Raw genomic sequence first — 24,713 nt, 5'->3', positions numbered from 1 at the left:
GCCCAGAATTTTGGGGGGAGGGATGGAGCGCTTCCCCCCCACCGCGAAGCAAGCTGCGGGACCAGGTAAGGGACTTTCATCCATCCCTAGGAGGAACAGCAATCCATGGGAGAGGAGCTCACTCATCTCTCACAGGCACAGCAGCTGGCAGAGATTCCTCCTGCCAGCATTTCTGGGATAGACAGTGACCCTGGCAGTGAGAGAGCACAGGAGGGGGGCTTGCTGGATGCTTGGCGCCGACACAGGGAGCGCCAACAGATGGAGGGCGCGGAAAGAAGGTGTAGTGCTCATTTGGCACGCAAACAATGGTCGTGTCCCGAGGACCCAAGGGAAAGAGGGAGGATCTCTCCCTAGCCCATAAGTTCAGGGTCTTCCCTTGGTTCTCCTTCAAATGGGGACCAACTGCCTTACCTGGAGCTTAGGCTACTCTGCTATCTTTCCCCAGTGCTGTTCCTTGCTTTGTCGCTAGTGATTAGTATCTGAAAGAGTCATAAAGTAATAAAGGAATAAAGTCTCGGAAAGAATTCCTCGTCATCTGTGTCCTGAGTTGGCTATTGGTGGGGACTGCAAGAGGCAGCTAGGGTGCTCCTGACAATATCTGCCCCCTGTTCTGGGCCTGTCCAGAGCCAAAGGATGGCTAGGGGATACATGACTCCATCCTCTGGCCTTTGACTGCTGCTGTTGCCCATAAAACATCTCTCATCCATGACATGATCCTGGATGAGGTGCAGACCTGGCATGTATTACAGAGATCTGGTTAGACGAGGCTGCTGCTCCCACTCTTGCGGCCATTTGCCCGGCTGGATTTCCATATGCACAGCAGCCGAGGGCTGGGGGTCAGGGAGGGGGAGTGGCTATTATCTACCAGGAGTCCTTCGTCCTCACCAGACTCCCTTTCTGGGAGACCAGGGTTGCTGACTGCATGTACTGGAGGTGGGGGCTGAAGGCCAGTCTGAGGATTCTGCTCATGTACCATCCACCCCGCTGCACGACAGACTCCCTGGCCGAGGTGCTTGAGGTGGTCTCTGATGTGCAAGTGCAGACCCCTAACTTGTTGGTGTTGGGGGACTTCAATGTATATTCGGAGGCCATCCTCGTGGGGGTGCCTCGGGACTTCATAGAGACCATGACTTCCTGGGAGCTGCACTGGGCCCATGATCCAACCATTGGGCACGCCTGTGTGCCGTAAGTACTCAATAAAGTCTCCTTGTAAGTAAACCTGGATCTGGCTTATCACTTCCGCAGCACCTCCAAACCCTACCAGCCCACGGCCAGGGCATACAGTCCACTGATGTAGCCAGTCATGCGTTAGTTTCCGGAGAGGTGGGGAGTGATCTGGAAATTGGGGGTATAGCCACCACCACCCCTTGTCATGGTCAGGTCACTACCTGGTGGGGTTGGACTTCTTGGTTCCACAACCCCGCTGCAGGGGTGGAGCACCCATTAAGATGGCCTGGCCCAGGCATCTTATGGATCCAAATGGATTCCTGACTGCGCTTGGGGATTCTTTGGAGCACACAAGCAGCCGCTTGGTCGAGACCCTGTGGATGGCTCGAATGCTGCAATCACTGGGGCATTACACCACGTGGCTCCGAAATGCCCCCTCCCCGTGAACAGAGCTCAGACTGCACCATGGTTCACCCCATGGTTGCGAGCTCTGAAGCGGGAGATGAGACGGCCAGAGCACCGGTGGTAGGGATGTATGAAAGTCACTTACCTGTTCCCGAAAGCTGATTCGAGGTGGGGGGGAAGTGCCCCGTCCCTCCCCCCGAAATTCTGGCCGGGGGCGAGGCGCCCCGTCCTTCCCCCCCAAAATTCTGGCCAGGCGGGAGGCACCCCGTCCCTCCCGCAACGAATCCCAGCCGGCCGGGAATGCAAATGGCGGCGGCCGTAGCCGCCACCGTTTGCGTCCCTGCAGTCAGCCATGATAGGCTACATAAATGTTAACGTAGCCTATCACGGCTGAGTGAAAAAAAAAAACCACGCGTACGCAAAAGGCGGCACCCATGGGTGCCGCCATTTGCGTTCCTTATTTTGGCACGTGTAGTCTACGTAAACATTTACGTAGACTACAGCAAAAATAAGGTGAACACAAATAGCGTAGCATCTACGCTGTTTGCGTTCCCCCTATTTTCGCCGTAGTCTACGTAAATGTTTACGTAGACTACATGTCCAAAATAAGGAATGCAAATGGCGGCGCCTATGGGTGCCGCCATTTGCGTACGCGCAGTTTTTGTTTTGTTTTTTTACTCAGCCGTGATAGGCTACGTAAACATTTACATAGCCTATCACGGTGTTTTTAAAAAATCCAGCCGTGATAGGCTACGTAAATCTTTACGTAGCCTATCACGTGTGTGTGTGTGTGTGTTTTTTTAAGTTGGAATTAGCGGCGGCGGCAGCTGGTCGGAAGACCGGCCGCCGTGGCCGCTGCCTCCGAACCGCTGCCGAGCTGCCGCTGGAGCCGCCGCCGCCGCCAGGGACATTCGCACAAGGTAAGTCCTGCCCCAGGGGGGCGGCGGGGGGATGTCAGAGAATTTCACCACCAATTTCGGGGGGCTGAATGCGCTGGCAATCGGCCTCCCTGAGATTTGTGGAGAAATTCTCTAACATCCCTAACCGGTGGTGGAAATCTCACTCTGAAGACACTCGGACATGGGTTTAGGGTTGGCGGAGAATTTCTCCAAGAATCTTCGGGAGGCCGATGCCGACACGTTCAGCCCCCTGAAAGTGTTGGGGAAATTCTCCGCCGGCCCCCCGCCCCCCCCGGGATGGGACTTACCTTCGGCGAATGTCCCTCTCGGCGGCGGGTCCCGGCGGCGTTTCGGCAGAGTTTCGTTGGGGGCAGGGGCAGCGGCCGGTCTCCCGACCGGCTGCCGCCACCACCATCACACAAAAAAAAGTAAAGTAAAAAAAAAACACACACACCCGTGATAGGCTACGTAACGATTTACGTAGCCTATCACGGCTGTCTTTGGAAATCTAGCCGTGATAGGCTAGGTACGTAGGGATGTACGAAAGGGACTTACCTTGTCCCGCAGCTTTTTTCGCGGTGGGGGGGAGGCGCTTTGCTTCTCCCCCCGAAGTTCAGGCGAGGGGGGGGAGGCGTCCCGCCTCGCCCGGCCGAAATTCAGGCCGGGGAGGGAGGTGCCCCGCTTCGCCCGGCCGAAATTCAGGCCGGGGAGAAGCGCCTCATCTCCCCGGCCGTGAAAGAAAAAGTAAAAAAACAAACAAACAAAAAACCCCGTGATAGGCTACGTAACGCTTAACGTAGCCTGTCATGGCTAGATTTCCAAAGTCAGCCGTGATAGGCTACGTTAATCCTCACGTAGCCTATCATGGGTGACTTTGGGGAAAAAAAAAAGGGCGCCGCCATTTGCGTTCCTTATTTGGGCACGTCTAGTCTACGTAAAGATCTACATAGACTACGGCGAAAATAAGGGCAACGTAAATAGCGTTCCCTTATTTTCGCTGTAGTCTACGCAAATCTTTACGTAGACTACCCGGGCCCAAATAAGGAACGCAAATGGCGGCACCCATGGGCCGCTGCCATTTGCGTACGCGCTTTTTCCCCCCCCCCCAAAGTCACCCGTGATAGACTACATGACGATTAACGTAGCCTATCACAGCTGACTTTGGAAATCTAGCCGTGATAGGCTACGTTAATCGTTACGTAGCCTATCACAGGTTTTTTTTTTTTTTTACTTTATTTTGTAATGGCGGCGGCAGCCGCCGGGACCCACCGCCGAGAGGGACATTCGCAGGTGGCAAATCCCATCCCGGGGGGCGGCGGGGGGGGGCGGAGAATTTCACCACCAATTTCAGGGGGCCGAATGCGTTGGCAATCGGCCTCCCTGAGATTCTCGGAGAGATTCTCAGAAATTCTCTGCCATCCCTAAGCCTATCCCGGGTGACTTTGAAAAAAAAAAAAACGCGTATGCAAATGGCGGCGCCCATGGGGCGCCGCCATTTGCGTTCCTTATTTTGGCATGGGTAGTCTACGTAAAGATTTAAGTAAAGCTATTTGCGTTGCCCTTATTTTCACCGTAGTCTACGTAAATCTTTATGTAGACTAGACGTGCCAAAATAAGGAATGCGAATGACGGTCCCCATGGGAGCTGCCACTTGCGTACGCACTTTTTTTTTTCCCCCCAAAGTCACCCGTGATAGGCTACGTGACGATTTACATATCCTATCACAGCTGACTTTGGAAATCTAGCCGTGATAGGCTACGTAAATCGTTACGTAGCGTATCACGGGTGTGTGTGTGTGTGTGTGTGTGTTTTACTTTTTTTTCGCGGCCAGGTAGATGGGGAGCTCCTACCCGGCCTGAATTTCAGCGGCAAGGGATGGGGCGCCTCCCCCCCGGCCTGAATTTTGGCCGGGCGAGGCGGGGCGCCTCCCCCCCCCTCGCCTGAACTTCGGGGGGAGAAGCGAAGCGCCTCCCCCCCACCGCGAAGCGAGCTGCGAGACGAGGTAAGTCCCTTTCGTCCCTCCCAACATGGGTTACAGCTGTAGCTTCAGCCTACCATGTGGCGAAAAGAGCAGCAAAAAAGCATTTTTATGCTGCCTCTATTGTGTCTGAGTGCTCTCCCAGGAGGCTTTTCCAAGTGGTCTTGAACCAATGGAGCATTCTAAGGCCTACTGTGATGAGTTTGCAAAGCACTTTGTGGAAAAAATCAACTGGATCAGGAGTGCTATTCCATGCACTAGGGATACAGTTAGTGAGCAAGGAGCGGCCAGTGGCAGACCGGCTGTGTGGGATTGGTTCCAGCTTCTTCCTTCTGAGGAAATGGACAAGGTGCTTTCATCTTTAAGGCTGACCACCTGCTTACTCGATCCTTGCCCATCAACTTGGCTCATTATGAGATGCAGGGAAAGACTTAGGGAGGGGATCAAGGCGGTGGTGAATGCCTCCTTCGGGGAGGGAGTGATGCCATCAGCCCTCATGGAGGCGGTAATAAGGTGTTAAAGAAGCTGACACAGTGTGATTTTATTTTTCCTATTTTTATGTTGTCTTCCCTAGATCTCCTTACATCTACATATATTTCCCTTAAATAGTTAAGCTTATATCTTACTTCTAATATCTTATCACTTTTATTAATTTCTCTCATTTCTTAAATCCACCTTCGCTTGATTTTTGTCAATAAAGATGGAACTTTCTATAACTTCTCCTCCTGCTCCTAGTAGATAACTAGGGATGGGGGAGAATTTCTCCCCGAATCTTTGGGGGGCTGAGCGCCAACGCATTCGGCCCCCCAAAATCGGCGGTGAAATTCTCCGCCGGCCCCCCGCCCCCCCCGGGATGGGACTTACCTCCTCTGAATGTCCCTCCAGGCGGTGGGTCCCGGCGGCAGTTCGTGTGGGGCGGGGGCGGCAGCCGCCATTACAAGTAAAAAAAGAAAAACGTGATAGGCTACGTAATGATTTACACAGCCTATCACGGCTAGATTTTCAAAGTCAGCCGTGATAGGCTACGTAAATCGTCATGTAGCCTATCACGGGTGACTTTGGAAAAAAAAAAAAAGCACGTCCGCATATGGCGGCCCCCATAGGGAGCCGCCATTTGCGTTCCTTATTTGGTCCCTGTAGCCTACGTAAAGATTTACGTAGACTACGGCGAAAATAAGGGCAACGCTATTTGCGGGCCGCCATTTGCGTACGTGCTTTTTTTTTTTTTTCAAAGTCACCCGTGATAGTCTACGTGACGATTAACGTAGCCTATCACGGCTGACTTTGCAAATCTAGCCGTGATAGGCTACGTTAATCGTTACATAGCCTATCACGGGGGTGGTTTTTTTTTTTTTTTTGCGGCCGGGTAGACGGGGTGCTTCTACCCGGCCTGACTTTCGCCGGCAAGGGATGGGGCACCTCCCGCCCGGCCTGAATTTCGGCCGGGCGAGGCGGGAAGCCTCCCCCCCCTCGCATGAACTTCGGGGGGAGAAGCGAAGCGCCTCCCCCCCACCGCAAAAAAAGCTGCGGGACAAGGTAAGTCCCTTTCGTACATCTCTAAAAAAAATAGAATGAAAAGTTTGACCCTCTATACAAGCCTGAACTGTAAACATCCTGAAATGTGACCCATGACATTTGACTGTTAACTGAGAACACTATGAAATGTAAAAAGGTCAATGTTCTAAACCAGTCCATGTCATGTGAATAGCCCAGACCAGGAAGGGGAGGTGTGAATGGAGAGTGAATGGTTTTATTGCAAGAGGGCCAGATGAGGGTGCTCTGGTATGTGCTGAAGATTGCCAAAGTATCAGTTACAGAAGATGGACATGGACCAATGAAAGAGGGGTATCTGCAGATGTTTTGATAACAAGGATGGCACGTACGACCACAGAAGCAACCTTGAGAAATGTTGGGGAGTCAGAAGGAGATGTCAATCTGTCAGTAACAATGTCAATCCTGGAATTGGGAACATGGTGTATTATCAACAAAGAACATACTGAACCCCTCTTTGATCTCATGAGCCCCATCAAGGAAAAAGGGTATAAAACCCGCAAGCTCTCCATTGTTCAGGAGGGGCATGGTTGCATCTTCATCATTTGTATGTGCACATACCAACAGTACCCTTGATCCACGAGACATGTATTAAATGCTCTGGCTAAGTATTTGATAGCGTTGTGGTGAGTATGTGTTGGGTAAAATTCAGGGAAAGGATTTTATTGTCCAGGGCTTAGATAAGGTGCAGTTATCTTTGTTCTGTCATACTTAACCAGTAGTGAAGGAGGGGTACCCACATCAAACTCTAAACCATGCCCCTTTTTCAAAAGTGACAAGTGCCCTGCCCCCTTTTGAGACCAGAAGTCCCATCTCCCGAAGTCCTGCCCTGGAAATCCTGCCCCTGACCCCAGCTGGTCAGGTCAAATGACCTTCAGGGTCACCTGATGGGGGTCAAGTGACCCATGCCACCGTGGAGGAAGAGGTTTTAGAGCCCTAACAGGTAGGAGTGCAGAAATGGCTCCAAAGGCCATTTCCAAACCCTCCCCAGATTGGCCCAGAGGGGTCATGTGACCCCTCTAAGAACTCGTCATGCCAACATGGACCAATAGGAAGAGGTTATAGAACCCTAACAGGTACATGTGCGGAAATGGCCCACAGGGCCATTTCCAAACCCTACCCGGATTGGCTGGGCAGGGCCCACATGGCCCTGTAAGGTCACGTCCCACCCCACTGACCAATAGGGGCAGCTTTACCCCCAGAAAATCAACCTTTCCTACCCCATCAGCCAGTCAGAAGAGATGCAGCCAGATTCGATCAATGTAGCCATTTAGCTTGTCCAGAGATGTTTCCTGCATAGAGAACATGGAGATGCTTGTTGTTGTTCAGTTGTTAAGTCGTGTCTGACTCTTCGTGACCCCACCCTTGAATACCCAACCCCCAGACAGGCTGTAAGCTGAGTCATGCCTACATACTTTTAAAAAGAACTAGCAAGGGAGAGCCTGCTGTAGCTCCTGTCAATGTAAGAAAAAAAGATGCAGCTGTGGCAGAGAACTTACCTGTAGACATTTTTACACAATTCCTGGAAAAACTGAGGAGGCTGTAAGAAGCCTGTTTAAACAATGATGACCATTGGCAATAAGCAGCTCAATAAAACTTCAAGGAAGAAAGGAACTTTATATCTATATAGATGTACTGCCACAAAAGTTACACTTGCAGTTTTCACAGCACTACTAGGGGGCAAGCCTTATGGAAGCAGAAAAAGAGGTTTCCCAGTCAAAAAAGCATTTTATAGTAAGCTGTCTAGCAGCACCCCGCCTTTCTTTCTTTCTTTCTTTCTTTCTTCCTTCCTTCCTTCCTTCCTTCCTTCCTTCCTTCCTGGACAACACTTGTTTTTATGTTTAAAACTTACTACAAGCTTACCTGCAATCTGGTCCTTCACCCTAGACACATTTAAAATGCTGCTAGGGTTTCCCAAAACCTATGCTCGCCCAGGTAAAGTGACTTTTGAGAATGTAGAAGCCACAGATCAGGCAAAGGAGTCCACAGAACTATCAGGATCAAGCTACAGTTTTGTTAGAGAGTGTTGTGTTAGTCTTGCTTAGCAGCACCCCACCCTTTTTTCTTTCTTCCTGGAGAACGCTTGCTTTTATGTTTAAAACTTACTACAAGCTCACCAGCAATCTGGTCCTTCACCCTAGACACATTTAAAATGCTGCAAGGGTTTCCCCAAAACTATGCTCACCCCTGTAATATTTATTTATTTATTTATCACATTTATATCCCGCCTTTTTTCCTCCAAGGAACTCAAGGTGGCGTACATAATCCTCCTCATCCATTTTATCCTCACAACAACAACCCTGTGAGATGGGCTGGGCTGAGAGTCTGTGACTGGCCCAAAGTCACCCAGTGAACTTCCATGGCCGAGTGGGGACTAGAATCCGGATCTCCCGACTCTCAGTCCAGCACTCTAGCCACTACACCACACTGTAAAGTGACTTTTGAGATGAAGAAGACACAGATCAAGCAAAGGAGTCCACAGAATATAAGGATCCAACCACAATGTTCCCCCTTGTTGTTAGAAAGTTTTATGTTCTTTCTGCAGAGCACTTGTTTTTATATTTAAAACCTACTATAAGCTTACCTGCAATCTGCCTAGGGATGTATGAAAGTCACTTACCTGGTGACATTCACGGTGGGGGGGAGGCGCTCCATCCCTCCCCCCGAAATTCTGGTGGGGGGGAGGCGCTCCATCCCTCCCCCCCCCCCGAATCCTGGCCGGCCGGCTCCGCAAATGGCGGCGGCCATAGCCGCCGCCGTTTGCGTCCCTGCAGTCAGCCGTGATAGGCTACATAAATGTTTACGTAGCCTATCACGGCTGATTTAAAAGAAAAGAAAAAAAAACGCGCATATGCAAATGGCGGCGCCCATGGGCGCCGCCATTTGCGTTCCTTATTTTGGCACATCTTAGTCTACGTAAACATTTACGTAGCCTATCACAGTGTTTTTTAAAAATCTAGCCATGATAGGCTATGTAAATCTTTACGTAGCCTATCATGTTTTTTTGTTTGTTTGTTTGTTTTACTGGAAATGGCAGTGGCGGCAGCCGCTCGGAAGACTGGCTGCCGCAGCCGCTGCCACCACCCCACTGCCGTCCCGCCGCTGCCCCGCCGCTGGCGCCGCCCAAGGTAAGTCCCGTCCCGGGGGGGCGGGGGGGCAGACCGTTCTGCCACTGATTTCGGGGGGCCGAATGTGCTGGCATTCGGCCTCCCCGAGATTCGTGGCAAAATTCTCTGACATCCCTAAATCTGCCCCATCACCCTAGACACATTTAAAATGCTGCTAGGCTTTCCCAAGAACTATGCTCACCCCTGTAAAGTGTTTGTATCATTAATTCCCATGTTGAGATGTAGAAGCCACCCCTGCAGATCATCAGGGTTATATTATGCAAAGTGTAGCAGCCTTTTATTTTCCCCACTGACAAAACTCTGTTTTGACAGAGTGGTTTCAATTAACCGCTGGGATAAGCCTCTAGCGCAGGGGATAGTACAACAACCAAATAACACTAAAACTCCTATCATCACTACAAGCGAAATAAGGATTGAGGCTGCTAGGTGTTTCCATTTTCCAAACCATCTCTCTAACGAGGCAGTCACGGGGTTGTTAATCCCTGAATTCTCGGCTAATTCTTCAGACAAGGCGGTGAGGCCCTGCAAAGCCCTTGTTACTGTGCCATCTGGGGCAGTGTTGTTAGGGATGAAGGTGCAACACCGTCCACCTAGCATGACACAAACCCCTCCTTTTTCTGCTAACATCATATCAAGAACACGTCGATTTTCCCAAGCCATTTGGCTGGTGGTATCTAGCTGTTCAGCCAATCCTTTTACAGCATCTCGAGTATAGTTTATAAACCTCTGTTGATTATAATAAACGTAATTGATCCAATCTACATTTTTGTTAATGGTCACCCACCAAAACAGGGTAGATTCAAATCCTGCAGAAATTTGATTTCTTCCTTTGAACTCGTCTGGCACTCCCCTTGGTACTCCTATGGAGTCAATATATATTTGATCATCAAAAGGGGTTACTGATCGTTTCTGCCGGGGTTGGCCAGTCTTCTCTGCTGGATGATATGCAATTGAAAAGGGGACTGCCAACTGAACTAACCCACAAGCTCCGGACCAATTGGAGGGCAATACCTCATACAACTCTAGACCACCACAATACCACCAGAGATCAGCTCGTGGGATTGAAAGGGAATTATTCCTAAAGCGGGTGGAATTAACACATCTTACTTTACTCGTTAGGTTCCCTATACGCCCCTCTGTGTCTGCAAGGTTTCGGTGTATGCATCCGGTATGGTTTCTTCTTTGCAGGAAGACTGTGGAAGGTCTGACGTGATCCTTTAATTTGAGTGGGGGGTATAATTTATTGAGGGTTTGGCATTCCTCCTCTCCCCATGCATCAGGGTGTTGGAACAAACGGATCACGCAGGTGAGGAGGGAAGGAGTGTCCCACCCCAGTGGAAAGGGCAGCACCTTTGCTACAGATCTCCCTGTGGCACAAACAAAACAGTCAGACTTATTTAAAGACTTGGCTGTATACTTTATCCACTCTAACCACACATTATCAGTTTCCTCTGTTATTGGGATTCCTAACCTGGTTCTCCAGGGACGCCTCTCTTTCTCGGGGAACTGTACCAGAAGTGGTTTGAGGGGTGTTGGTGTGACATTTCGGGGTTTTATCTTAAAGCTGTCAAGCCCAAGTCCTTGAGGTATCACAATCCACATTAATATTTCTTTAACTAACATTACCAACACCACCCACAATACTTGCTTCATATTACAAGTTTTTTGTAATTCGAACCCGAGCTTTTCCCAGATGTTGTGACTTGTATATTACAGGCGATTGTGGCTCCTGGATGGCTTCTTCGCCTGTGTCCCTGGCAGCTTCCGGAGGGGTGCCAGGGAGCAAAGGACTGTTGCCCGTGTCCTCCTGTTCTTTCCAGGTGACAGAAGGAAGCGAGGGTCGCTTAAATGGCTTTATCCGGCTGCAATGTGTCCATTTACTAGAACCCACAAGCTTTACACACGAGTGGCTGGTTGGTCCCACCAAATAAGGCCCCTTCCACCCTTCCTTTAAAGCTTCTTTATTCCACTTTTTCAGCAACACCTCGTCTCCCGTCTGGAAGAGATGGATAGGTGCATCTAACGGCAGTCTCTGAAACGGAACGGAATAAGCTCGTAGCTGTGAAAGAACAGACTGTAGAGAAGTCAACTGATCCCTTAGCATCTGATCACCCACCTCCCACTTGACTTCCTCCCTCCTTCCGCAGTGTACCCGAGGCGGGAACCCAAACATCAGTTCGAAGGGGGACAATTTTATGTCCTTTCTTGGCATCCTTCGAAGCTTCGTTAAAGCTATTGGCAGAGCCTCAACCCAAGTGAGCTTCACCCCTCGTTGGAGTTTGGTTAAAGTCTCCTTGAGGCTCCGATTGACTCTTTCAACTTGTCCACTTGCCTGGGGCCTCCAGGGGCAATGTAAATGCCACTCTACTCCCAGAGCTTGTGCCAGCCCCCGTGTAATAACTGAGGTGAAATGTGAGCCCTGATCGGACTCTATAACTTCGGGCAGGGAGAACCGGGGCACCACCTCCTGTAACAATTTAGCAACAACAGTTTTAGCTTGGCAGTTTCTACATGGAAACGCCTCTACCCACCCTGTCATTTGACATACTATTACAAGCAAATACCTGTAACCCCTACACGGTGGCATCTCAGCAAAATCAATCTGCGCCCTCTGGAAAGGATAGTAGGCCCATGGTCGCCCTCCTTTTGGAGGAGGGGGTGCCCTGGGAGGGTTGGTTTTCTGGCAGACTTCACAGGTTGCGGCTAGTCGGTGGGCGCATACAGTTAAGCCAGGGGAGACAAACAGCCTCTTGCAATAGTCGATCATGGCTGATGCTCCAGGGTGTCCAAGAGAATGGTGAACTTGCTCTAGAACAACCCTCTGCAGGGTCTGTGGAAGAAGCATTCTTCCATCTGTCATCTGGATCCATCCGTCGTCGCAGGGACTTATTCCGTGTTCTTGTGCCATCTGTAACTCAGCAGGGGAGTATGTGGGGCGCTCTTTTCTTTTGGGTAGAATGAGGAATGTTCCTTGGATTCCCTCTCTGGCTGCTCTTTTTGCGGCCTCATCTGCCTTCTGGTTTCCCTTTCTCCATTTTTCCTCTTTTTCTTTCCCATGGGCTCGGACGTGGACAACAGCTACTTGTGAGGGTAGCTGGAGGGCATCCAGAAGATCCACTATTAGGCCGCCATTAGCCACTGGAGATCCGTTTGCTGTAAGGAATCCCCTCTCTTTCCACAGTTGCCCATGAGCATGCACAACGGCGAAGGCATTTTTGCTATCGGTATAAATATTTACTCGCTTTCCCTTGCTGGCTTGCAGGGCTCTTGTCAGGGCTACCAGTTCAGCGGATTGGGTGGAGAAATGAGGAGGCAGCCTTTCCTCGCGCACACTCTCATCTAGAGTAACGAGGGCCGCCCCTGTGTAGCGCCTTCCATCCAGCATATAGCTAGATCCATCTACAAACAGATCTCTGGCTCCCTCTATTGGTTCATCCTCAAGGTCCGGTCGGCCTTTGGTGTCTAGGTCTAATACTTCAAGGCAGTCATGATCTGGGAGTCCTGATCCGTTTGTGCCCAGTAATGTTGGCAGTAGTGTGGCGATATTAAAGCTAGAGCAAGCCTTAAAAGTGAGGTTTTCGTTTGTTAGTAAACCTATTTCATATCGGGAATGCCGGGCTGGGTTGAGAAATTTGCTTCCTCCTCCTGATCCCAAAATTTGTGGCACTCCATGCGGCACCCAAACTTCAATGGGTCCTCCCATCGTCATTTTCTCAGCTTCAGTACAGATCAGAGCTGTTGCCGCTACTGCCCTCAGGCAACTTGGCCATCCTCGTGCTACGACATCTAGGACCTTGGAGTAATATCCCACTGGTCTCCAAGAGGGCCCTTTTCGCTGGCAAAGCACTCCCGAAGCTATGCCCTTATTTTCATGCACATAAAGTCTAAATGGCTGGCTGGGATTTGGTATGGCTAGAGCAGGTGGTGACACAAGAGCAGCTTTAAGACTGAGAAAAGACTTATTCATTTCCTTAGTCCATTTCCATTTATCCAGTCTATCTTTCTGCAGCGCCTCATACAGCGGCCGCGCTGTCTCCCCATAGTTTGCTATCCATAGTCGGCAGAATCCGGTCAACCCCAGGTAGGCCCTCAATTCGCGGGGGGACTTAGGGACAGGAGTGTCACGGATGACTTCGACTCTTTCTTGCCCTAGGCTCCAAGTCCCTTTAGTTATGTGGTAGCCTAGGAATTTTACAGTTGGTTGGGCCAACTGTACTTTTTCTTTTGACACTTTATACCCCCCCCCGCTAGATAGTTGAGGAGGGAAACCGTCCCACTCAGACACGCATTCTTGGCCTTGGCTGAAATCAAGAGGTCGTCACAGTACTGGAGGAGATGCACCTCTGAGTGCTGCTGGACCCAGGGTTCGAGATCCTTTTGGAGCTGCTGGCCAAAGATGACTGGTGAGAGATTCAGCCCCTGAGGGATGACTGTCCATGCTAATTGAAATTTTGACCCCCCCTCTGGGCTTTCCCATTCAAAGGCGAACAAAGGCCTTGAATCAGGGTGGAGGGGGATGCTGAAAAAGGTGTCTTTTAGGTCTATGACAGTGAACCAGGCGTGCTCTTCCGGATTTCCTACAAGGAGGGTGTGTGGGTTGGGGACCACAGGATGGGGGGCCTCGATCTGCTGATTAATGAGCCAGAGGTCTTGCACTAAGTGGTAGCCCTTGCCCCCCCTCCCCTTTTTGGCACAGCGATGATGGGCGTGTTATAGGGGGACATTATCTCAATGAGCCGGCCTTCTTCTCGGAGCTTTGTTATTACTGGTTGTAGGCCCTCCTTCCCTTGGCGGGAAAGGGGATACTGTTTCACATGAACAGGCCTTGCTCCCTCCTTGAGGGGAATTTTGTATGGTGCTGCCGACTTGGCACGAGAGGCCCCTCCAATCCCGGCCCAAGCTAGAGGGTTGACTGTTTTCTATTAGGCTCCAGTCCTCGGTGGCCTCTGGGGTGGATACTTCTGCAACCTTCAAAAGGGCCATTTGGTAGTTACTACTCTGCTGTTTAGGGAGCCGTATCTCCATCCTTCCATCAGGAGTAAAAGCAATCTCAGTTTGGAGTTTAGTCAATAAGTCCCTCCCTAGCAATGCCACTGGACAGGAGGGGGTACAGTCAAATGCATGTTCTAGGTGTGTTTTCCCAACCTTGGTGAACAGGGGACAAGAGAGGGGCACTTGGGTTGCCCTTCCCTCAACCCCCATTATGGTGGTGAACCCCCCACCTCCCGTTGGGGGCTCACTGAGGGGGAGGACGGACAGGGCGGCCCCTGTGTCCACAAGGGCTTTGTAGGAGCGGCCCCAACCTTTATTTTGACCATTGGGTCCCGTCTTGCCTCAGAGACGGCTAAGAGGGGGCCGGGCCCCGGTCTGTCCTAATCTCTTTCCTGTTCATACAGAACTCTCTCTGCTCCTCCCGTATTTTCCCCTCTCTCTTTCTGCTTCAAAGCCTCACAGTCACGCTTCCAGTGCCCCATTTTCTTACAAAAGGCACATTGACCTTTCCCCAGGGGAGATCCTTTCCTTCCCCCTTTCCTCCCCTTTCTAGCTCCCTCTTTGTCAGGTTTAAGAACCGCAGCAAGGAGCTTGGCCTGCCTCTTGTCTTTTTCTTTTCCTTCTTCTTCTTCTTCTTCTTCTTCTTCTCGCCTCTCATAAACCTTTTGAGCTACTTCAACTAAAACTCCTAGGTCAGCTGCCAACCCTCCTTCAACTTTTTGCAACTTCTTTCTGATGTCCTGGCAGCTATTTCCCACGAACTGAGTCATGAGGATCCTTAAATTATTTGGATCATTCAAGTCAATGTCAGTATATTTAGCGAAGGCTTCCCTCAGCCTTTGGAGGAACACGGCAGGAGGTTCGTTTTTGTCTTGCTTTAGAGTCAGGACTTTTTGCAAAGTGGGGGCCCTTCTCGTGGCTTGTTTCATGCCTGCTAAAATGAGTCGAAAATAGTCAGCATGTAAGCGTCTATGTGCCGCTGTGGCCACCCCCCAGTTGGGTCGCCCTGTGGGCAGAACCTCCGCCGTCTCCTCCTCAGTTGCCTGGGGATTTTCCTCCCTATACTTGGCTCGTGCCCCCGCAAGGATGGTTGGCTTTTGGCTGAGAAAACAGGTGTTCAATAGCATTTGTGTATCGTCCCATGTGGGGTTGTGAGTAAGCCTCACATTCTCCATCAGAGACAGGAGTGGCCCAGGATCCTCTTCAAAGGAGGGGTTAAATTGTTTCCAATTATACAAATCAGATGTTGTGAATGGGACATAAACAAACATCGTCCCTTGAGGATGTTGGGCGGTAGGGTCGGGGACTTCTCTGATGGGGAAGGTGAACTTCACCGGTGGTTGGGGGTCCTTTCGCAGGTTGTAGTTAGGTCCCCCTTTTGCTTCTCTCTGTAGGACCTCCAGTCTTTCCTCTAGGGAATATAGACGATCTTGGAAAGTGTCCCGGCGTTCAACTAGAGGGGTGGGGTCCTCTGGTACTATTTTGTGAGAGGGGTCCTTCTCGGGGGCATCTAACCACTGGGCAGGCCCCTCAGGAGAAGGTGGTGGTTGCAATGGGCGTGGTCGCCCTGCAACGGCTGTCCCGTAGGGAGGAGGAAGCAGTAGGTCCTCCGGTGCCATGGCCACGACCCTGGGTGGTCTTTCTTTTGGCGGTTTCCTTTTCACCACCATGGGAAGGGCACGGGACATGCATTTTACAACCCACGGAGCGGGTCTGCCGCCAAGGGGCACACAAGTTGCCCACGAATCAATATAAGGGAACTGGTCCCAACTTCCCCTCTGTGCTACTATTGTTTGCACATCAGATACACAGGTTGGGTCAAAAGACCCCTCGGGTGGCCATTTGGGTTCTAATATTGGCCATTCCCGGGTGCAAAAAAAGACAAGATGATCCTTTGTCGTCTTAGTTCCATAATCCTGCTTAAAACGTGACCAATTGCGCAAACAACACTCCAAGGGCGTATGGGACTTCTTCGCAGACTTAGATTGGGACCCGCCCATGACGGTGGGAATTTCAATCAGCAATTCTTGCGCTTCGCCCTCCTCTGACCTAGCCCGTCTCCGGGGTAAGGAAATGCAGATCGGGGCTCCCCACTCGCTTCGCCCGTAGGCGTCTCACACAATCACAAACACACCACCGTCCCGCGTTTATCCCCTAATGTAAGCTGTTTCACTTACCCCAAAAGCCTCTTCTGTCCCGCCCGCAGCTGCGTCCAGCTGCTCATTGGTCCACTGCCGGTGCCTAAAAGGAGTGATCACGTCTCCCTCTTCCTCTGGCATTGGTCCCCAGGTGCCTCTGCCGCCACCGTCGTGAGGAGAAGGCAGTGTAAAACAACCGCCTGTGGCCACTTCTCCTCCGCGGCCCCTCGGCTCAGCGCGAAGGGGACGCGCCCTGAAGCAGGATCCGAGTCACGGCACCAAATTGTTAGATAAAAAGTCCTTGCTTTCGATTTAGAAGAAAAGGATGCCAGGCAGGCAGCAGTGGATCCAACACTATTTTATTGAACGTTTTGCAAAACGGGTGCAGAGCAGTCTGGACCCCGAGACACGTGTGCAAAAGCCCTTTATATCATATCGCTTCTATTGTTCTTATCAATAACCAATGAAACAGTTAGTACATCAGCTCATTAAGTCAATATCCAATAAACAGTCACTATCAGCTTACCAAGCTGTTAGTCATGAGCGCGTCAGTATGATTCCCTTTTTGCTCCGCCTATATTTTCCCGCCACTCGGGCTCTTATGTAACTTGAGATGCCAACGGTTATGGAGTCTCCTTTTTTTTTCCTAACACAATCATCATACCCTGTCTATTCCAAAAGGCAGGAGTATATGCTGGTAGAGTTGAAGGGGAAAAACTATTTTTTCTTTCTTTCTTTAAGAATCATTTTGAAAGAATCAACTTTTATCACTAATTCCCAAAATGGAACTAGATTCCAAAGGGTGGTAGAGTTAAGGCGGAAAGTAAGCTTTCTTAAAGGATCATTTTGAAAGACTAATTAAACATAGAAATCACAGGGGTTGCAAGCAAAACCTTCAAAGGTCTTTCAGAAGTAAATTATTCTTTAAGCTCCACTTCGATTTTGTAAAAATCCTACACGGGGAGCCAAAAAACAGGCGCGGCCCTTTAGAAAAGAGTAGGGGTCAATGGTCTAGACTTCTGAATGGAAATACATTCTCACATTTGCTGTTAGCAGCTTGGTAAAATGTATTACTCTAAGCATCTGATCTTCGAGAATGTGGGGTGCCCTAATTTTTGAGAGACCGAAGATTTTGCAATAGCAGCCTTTTCAGCTGCTACATAGGAAACAAAAGTGAAATTTCAATTAAAAAAAAAATTAGACTGTTTACAGCATATCTGTTTATACGTAGGGGGAAATTGTACTGCTAGTTGTAGTTGTTAACAGCAGCTTTGTAAAGTGGGCCTGCAGTCTCCATTGGTACTTAAAGTGGGGCACCTTCTGTTTTTAACTCTAGAAGTAACCCCACAGATCACCAGGGTTATACTATTCAATGTGTAGCAGCCTTTTATTTTCCCCACTGAGAAAAGTAAGGTTATAACGTTTCAGTTCTGAACCAAAGGAGCCTTTTACAAGAACTCTGTAAAGAAGGCAACATTATACATTTTGTACAAATCAGAAAATAAATGTTGCAAGGGTTACACTGACCCCTCAAGATAGACATGTTTTTAAACACCACCAAGATTTTGTAAAAATCCTTTGTTTTTCTTTGTAAGCCAGCTGTTAGCAGAGTAGTAAAAGTATTGATCCAAGCTCCTATTATTGGAGAGTGTGGGATGCCCTAACTCCTGAGAGACAGAAAATTTCGCAGTAGCAGCCTTTAAGTTGCTATGTAATGGAAGTAACCATTAAAGATATATGTAGAAAGTGCTTGCAGCCCCTGGTACAGTTATACGTAGGGGAAATATACGGTTGTAGCCCTTAACAAGAATTTTGTAAAAGTACATATGTAGCTTTGCAGAAGCTTTGTTAAATTTGTTTTGCCTTGATTCAGCCTCCAATCATGCAGCCTTTTGACAGGGTTATAGATTTTTAATCCTTCCCCCCAATCTCAGAATTTTCAACTATTGAGAGATCTGGGTAACTAGGGGTGGACGAAAGTCCCTTACCTGTCGTCGAAGGACGTTCGCGGTGGGGGGGAGGCGCTTCGCTGCTCCCCCCGTGAAGTTCAGGCCGGGGGGGGGAGGCTTCCCGCCTCGCCCCGGCTGAAATTCAGGCCGGGGGGGAGGCTTCCCGCCTCGCCCTGGCCGAAATTCAGGCCGGGGAGGAGGCTTCCTGCCTCGCCCGGCCGCGAACGCGAAAGTTTTTTTTTTTTTTTAAACGCCCCCTGATAGGCTACGTGGCGATTTGCGTTGCCCTTATTTTTGCCGTAGTCTACGTAAACATTTACGTAGACTACAGCGACCAAATAAGGTACGGGAATGGCGGCTCCCTATGGGGGCCGCCATTATCCGTACGCGCTTTTTTTTTTTAAAGTCACCCGTGATTGGCTACGTGACGATTGACGTAGCCTATCACGGCTGACTTTGCAAATCTAGCCGTGATAGGCTACGTGAATCGTCACGTAGCCTATCAGGGGGCGTTTTTTTTTCTTTGATTGCAATGGCGGCTGCCGCTCCCGCCCCACTCGAACACCCGCCGAACCGCCGGCCGGACCCGCCACCAGGAGGGACATTCAGTGAAGGTAAGTCCCATCCCGGGGGGGGGGGTGCGGGGTGCGGGGGGGGGTTCGGAGGATTTCTCCCCGAAACTTGTTCGGGGGGCCGAACACGTTGGCGCTCGGCCCCCCGAAGTTTCGGGGAGAAATTCTCCGCCATCCCTATGGGTAACTTAAAAAAAAAATAAATCCGCAGACCCCGATACCACTGTTGCTGCATAGCACAAGATAGGAACTTGCAAGACCTTTGGCCTGAGTAATTTTTAATCTAAAAAAAAAAGGTAAAGGTGTCCCCAACCAGTCATGTCCGACTCTAGGGTGCAGTGCTCATCCCCCTTTCTAAGCCGAAGAGCCAGTGCTGTCTGAAGACGCTTCCGTGGTCATGTGGCCATCATGACTGAACACTGAGGTGCACGGAATGCTGTTACACCGAGGTGCACGGAATGCAGGTCAATATTTTCATGCTTTCCCAAATTACACAGAAAGAAGAAGAAATACAAACGGAGTGAAGAGAAATTAGAGAGGGTGAGGAAAAAGTTAGAGAGAGATGGATGCATGGACGAGGGTCTGAGAACTTGCTTTCAGGTGGCCCTGCAGGAATTCCCCAAAGAACCTCCATGGGTGAAGAAAAATGCTCTCCTAGTCCTCAAGGGGGATGATGGGGAAGAGCTTCAAGGGGAGAAGGAAGTGAGTATGACGTGAAGGCCCCATCAGCAGGGATGTATCTGGCCAGATTATGCTTTCTCCCACAAACACTCAGCATTGGACATTTAGAAAGTGTGCGGGATGGCCTGGAAACATGGGAGGTGATGACTCCCACCATGAGGAACTGCTTCATGGTGGCCCTTCAGCAGTTCTCGAAAGAACCCATTTTCATAAAAGAGAATGCCCAGATGGTCATCAGTGTTGTCAAAAATGGAAAAGTGCTGGAACTTGGATTTGTATCAGGGAATGGGGATGCCAAGGTCAGTGTTACTGCTAGTGATGGGGAGGATCCCCAATATCAGGTGATGGAGCTGACTTCAGATGGGCATCTAAAGGTGTTCCGGTGCTTCCCAGAGACATTGAGGGTTGTGAACCTAGAAGAACTGCAGAACAGATTGGCCCAAAGTGATGTGCTAAATGAGAAGCTGAAATTATGTTTCAATTACATCATAGATGAATTGCCTAAATACACAGAGCTTCTCATGGAGAAACCCCAGATGAACATTATGTGGGACAACTTAGGTCTGCAGCTACTATTGCAACATGGGGAGTTTGATATCACTGTTCAGTACCATGACGGAAAAGTAGGGATGTCAGAGAATTTCTCCACGAATCTCGGGGAGGCCGAATGCCAGTGCATTCGGCCCCCCGAAATTGGTGGAGAAATTCTCTGACATCCCCCCACCCCCCCCGGGACGGGACTTACCTTGTGCAAATGTCCCTGGCGGCGGCGGCTGCGGCGGCCGGTCTTCCGAACGGCTGCCGCCGCCGCCATTTCCAAATTTTTTAAAAAAGTGATAGGCTACGTAAAGATTTACGTAGCCTATCATGGCTAGATTTTTAAAAAACACCGTACTAGGCTACGTAAATGTTTACGTAGCCTATCATGGCTGAGTGGGGGGGGGAACCCCACGGGTACGCAAATGACGGCGCCCATGGGCACCGCCATTTGCTTTCCTTATTTTGCCACGTGTAGTCTACATAAACATTTACGTAGACTACAGCGAAAATAAGGGGAATGCAAATAGCGTTCCCCTTATTTTCGCCGTAGTCTACGTAAATGTTTATGTAGACTACACGTGCCAAAATAAGGAACACAAATGGCGGCACCCATGGGCACCGCCATTTGCATATGCGCAGTTTCCCCCCCCCAACTCAGCCGTGATAGGCTACGTAAACGTTTACGTAGCCTATCATGGCTGACTGCAGGGACGCAAACGGTGGCAGCTATGGCCGCCGCCATTTGCGTCCCGGCAGGACAGGATTTGCGGCCGGCCGGCTGGGGTGCCTCCCCCGCAGCCAGAATTTCAGCAGGGAGGGATGGGGTGCCTCCCCCCCAGCCAGAATTTCAGGGGGAGGGACGGAGTGCCTCCCCCCCACCACAAAGCAAGTTTCGGGTTCAGGTAAGGGACTTTCGTACATCCCTAAATTAGATACCCAATGTTGATCAGACAGGAAAAATTATAAATTTACTAAAAATTCTTAAGGCACAATCCTATGCATGTTTGGACAGGAAAAACATGTATAGGATTTCACCCTTCAAAACATTTCTGGAAGATTCCCTCTCCCTTACTTCATCCAAAGAAGACTACAAGGTATTCTGCCTTTCAAGGCATAGGTAGGATATCTTCTAATCACCTGACTGTTTCCTAATTAAATTGGGCTTAATTTAATTCCTTCTCTCAATCTCAACTCTTAAAGACAGAGTGATAAAAATCCTGTTAAGATTTACTACCCCTTCTATTGAGATCAGTTTCAAAGTATGTAATTTCCACTTCAGAATCCCATAAGCATAATAATGGCTTTAACGTCCCTTCCTATTTAAAACAATGACTGCACATTTCCTTTCTGGGAGGATTCAGGGAGGATTCTCACTCAGCAGAAATCAACAGCCATAAAATATTTATTTATTCACAACATGTCTTCTTAACCTCTTTTCAACACTAATAGTCATGTGATGATTTACACAGAACAAAAATAATACAAATATTTTTTAAAAATGCACGAAATGTAGAAAAATAAAACAATGATATTACAATTATGATACCGAATCACTCATTCAGCCAACTCTCACATTCCTGTTGGCATAAAAATGATTTCACACGTCTCCAAAACAGAACCAGAAAAGAACACGCCTTCTAGGGGAACAAATTCCAGAGCTCTGAAATTGCATTCCCCCATGTCATGATCTTCAGATGATTTGAGCTTCAGTTCTCATCATGCCTGACCATTGTTCATGCTGACTGAGGCTGATGGGAGTTGTGGTCCAAGACATCTGGAGGGTACCACATTGAAGAAGAGCCACAACCAAAACGGCCCTGGATCCAACCTCATCTACCAGGAGGACAGCAGCTGGAACAGTGGCCCAGAGGGAGAACCTTAGTGGATTCATATGGGAGCACGTGCTCCTTGAGACAGTCAGGGTCCAGCCCAACTAGGTCCTGAAAGGTCAAAAACAGCACTTTGAATTTTGCCCAGAAATGAACAAGTAATGAATGCAGGTGTTTTAGAACAGATTAATAGCAGCAGATGGAAAGAGGTCTTTTGTAGCGACTGACATTTGTGGTCCATTTTCAAAGGCAGCCCCATGTAGAAGAGGACTTGTAGGAGTCCAACAGGGAAGTTGCCAAACTGTGAAGAGAGCAGCCAGATCTCTGTGTTCTAGAAGCAGGTGCAGTTGGTGAGTAAACTGATGGTGGTAAAAAGTATGGCTGTGCAGGGAACCCCCCAATCCGATTCGGAAGCCACTTTGCGGCCTCCAAGGCGGGCCCAATCTGGTTGGGGCAGATTTGGGGCCCCCAACCCGTCTCGGCCCTGACCCCAAAGTGGGGTTCAGATTGTGAACCCCACTTTGCCCCCCTGATGTCCCACACCCCCAGCTCCTTACCTGGGCCGCCTCCTCCTCTGTTGCGTCCTCCGTCGCTGTGCCACCACCTTCGTCTCCTTCTTCGTTGCTGCCACCTGCTGCTGCTGCTGTCATCCTCTTCTTTTTATTTATTTATTTATTTATTTATTAAATTTATTAATCGCCCATCTGACTGGTCACCCAGCCACTTCTTCATCTTCATCCTCTTCTTCTTCACCGCCACCGTCTCCTCAGGTGTGGACGCGGGGTGACTCTTCTTGCAGGGAGTCACCAGTTTTAAAATTACTACTTACCCCCCCCCCAAATAAGTTAAGTTCCCAGATTTCGGGAAAAACCTCAGTTGCATCTGCCCATACCCACACTGCTGCGCCCGCCGTGTCTCCCCTTGCTGTCTCTCCCCTACCTCACATGCCACCACATCTCCCAGCAACCTGGCTTGTCTCCCCACCACATCTCCCTCCCGCCCACCTGCCACTTCTCACCCCCCCCGCACTAAGTCTGCCCCTGCCACATCTCCCAACCTTTCATCATGTCTCCCCCTGCCTTCCAGCAACACATTGCATCTTCCAGCTTCACATCTTCGAATCTTCGAATCTTCAAAGATCATGCCTGAATTAGAAAAAAAAAAATTCACGGAGAAGCCACGATTCTTCAAAGGTAACGCCTTAATTTAAAAAAAAAGGTGAAGCAGGGGATAGAAGGGGGTAAAGCTTAGTCTCATTCGAAGAGATAGAACAACCCCCTGCTCAATGCAGGAAGCCTGATTCCCAGGCAGTCGCCCATCCAACTACTGACCGGGCTAATGTGAAGCTTTGAATCTTCAAAGATGCCAGCAGCCCCCCCAAAACGTGAGCGCTGGGTGCCACCACCACTGCCCCTCTTCTTCGCACCAGCTGTCAAGGGCTGGCATGGGGAAAAGAGATCAGCAGACACCCTCCACCCGCTCTCCCAGGCCTCCAGTAGGTGGGGGGGGGGAGAAGAGGATAGGTTCCTCCTTCTTCCCTCCACCCCCACCTGCTACAGTGGTGGCAGCAAGGGACAAGCTGGTCATTTTCCTGAAGGCCAGGAAAACATGCGGAAAACGACAATCCTCTCCTGTGCCACTGCCACACGGTGGGCGTGGAATCAGCAGAAACAGGAAGAGTTTCTGATCCTCCAATGAGAGCCACTGTCTTTAAGAGCAGGAAAACAGCACAGCGCTCGAGCGTGAACCAAGCTCACACATTCGATGAAGCACTGCAACGGGGAAAATGGCTGAGTGTGGATAATCACATTTTAATGCGAGAGCGATTAACCCGACAGGACACTGAATTCGTTGCGATGGTGGGCGCAACGTAGATCGGCCCCTTGACTCTGTCTTGGCTCAGTCTGGCCTGAACCCGCCACTAGTCATGTGAAAACCAAGTGTTAAGTGTTCCTCACCAAATTTCTCCTTGGATTTTGGCATTCTGGACTAGTAAAAATGTTTCTTCGATTTGGACTCATAACATCAGAATCCAAGGTTCTTCCAGGATTGTATTTCTTGAAAATGTGCACTACAAAGGAGAAGGCTGTCCCTTTCCCCCCTTGCTTTCTCAGCAGCACAGTGATCCCCCTGCAGCTTCCTGCTGGCTGTTTCCTGGAATGGCTTGAGAGAGATGCAAAGTGATGTGTCATTGTTCTCAAGAAGGGTAGCCAGGGGCAAGCTGCAGATAGCCTCTCTCTCATGCAGCTCTGAGTAGTGTGGGCTGCTTCTTTCTTAATTAAAAAAGGGGGAAATCGTTATACACATTTCTTCTTCTTTGCTGTGTGTTGGACTTTTCTCTCCATAAGAGCTTGTTCCACCGTATTTTGCTGTGCTTCTGCTCTGCCAGGATTCTGAGTCAGCACTGTAGCAGCCATATCGGGGGTCAGACTAAGTAGCCTCATGCAGTCTCATGCTTCATGTTCTTGCTGAGCTCTTTCTCCCTTGAATATATTGTTGTAAGCTGACGAGACACAGGAATTCCTTATCTTGTCAAAGGTCATACAATTGTATATCTTGTTCTCTGCTGTTCTCTTCTGTTCTCTCCTTATCATGGCTATCCTATAACCCATTTCTTGTATTATAAACAATGGTGCTAGGAAGAGAAATGTTGAGGACTGCAACCCCACACGGGGGGGGGGGGGAGGAGGAGCCGTTTCCTATGTGTCACAATGTCTGTAAAAACAATGTGCTGATGTATTTCGGGGCTTCTGGCTTTGGAAATGATTCCAGCCTTAAGCGTTAAATAAAGAATCTCTTTTTCCTTCACTCCGTGGTCTCTCTGACTCTGGGTTCTGCAACAGCATGAGGACAGGAAACCCCCACCCTGAGCCTGAAAGCAGAG

At 49.7% G+C, this 24,713-nt stretch overlaps 1 pseudogene; it reads left to right on the top strand.

The window, feature by feature from the left end:
• The first annotated feature begins 1,126 nt into the window (after window positions 1–1,126).
• On the top strand, window positions 1,127–24,699 carry LOC146355396 (uncharacterized; annotated as a pseudogene).
• Window positions 24,700–24,713: the final 14 nt, after the last annotated feature.

The sequence above is a fragment of the Heloderma suspectum genome, chromosome 2 (genome assembly GCF_057233095.1).
Source record: "Heloderma suspectum isolate Gila_16-S chromosome 2, 16-S_ref, whole genome shotgun sequence".
In the NCBI taxonomy this organism is placed as follows: domain Eukaryota; kingdom Metazoa; phylum Chordata; class Lepidosauria; order Squamata; family Helodermatidae; genus Heloderma; species Heloderma suspectum.
This window is presented reverse-complemented; position numbering and strand designations above follow the sequence as displayed.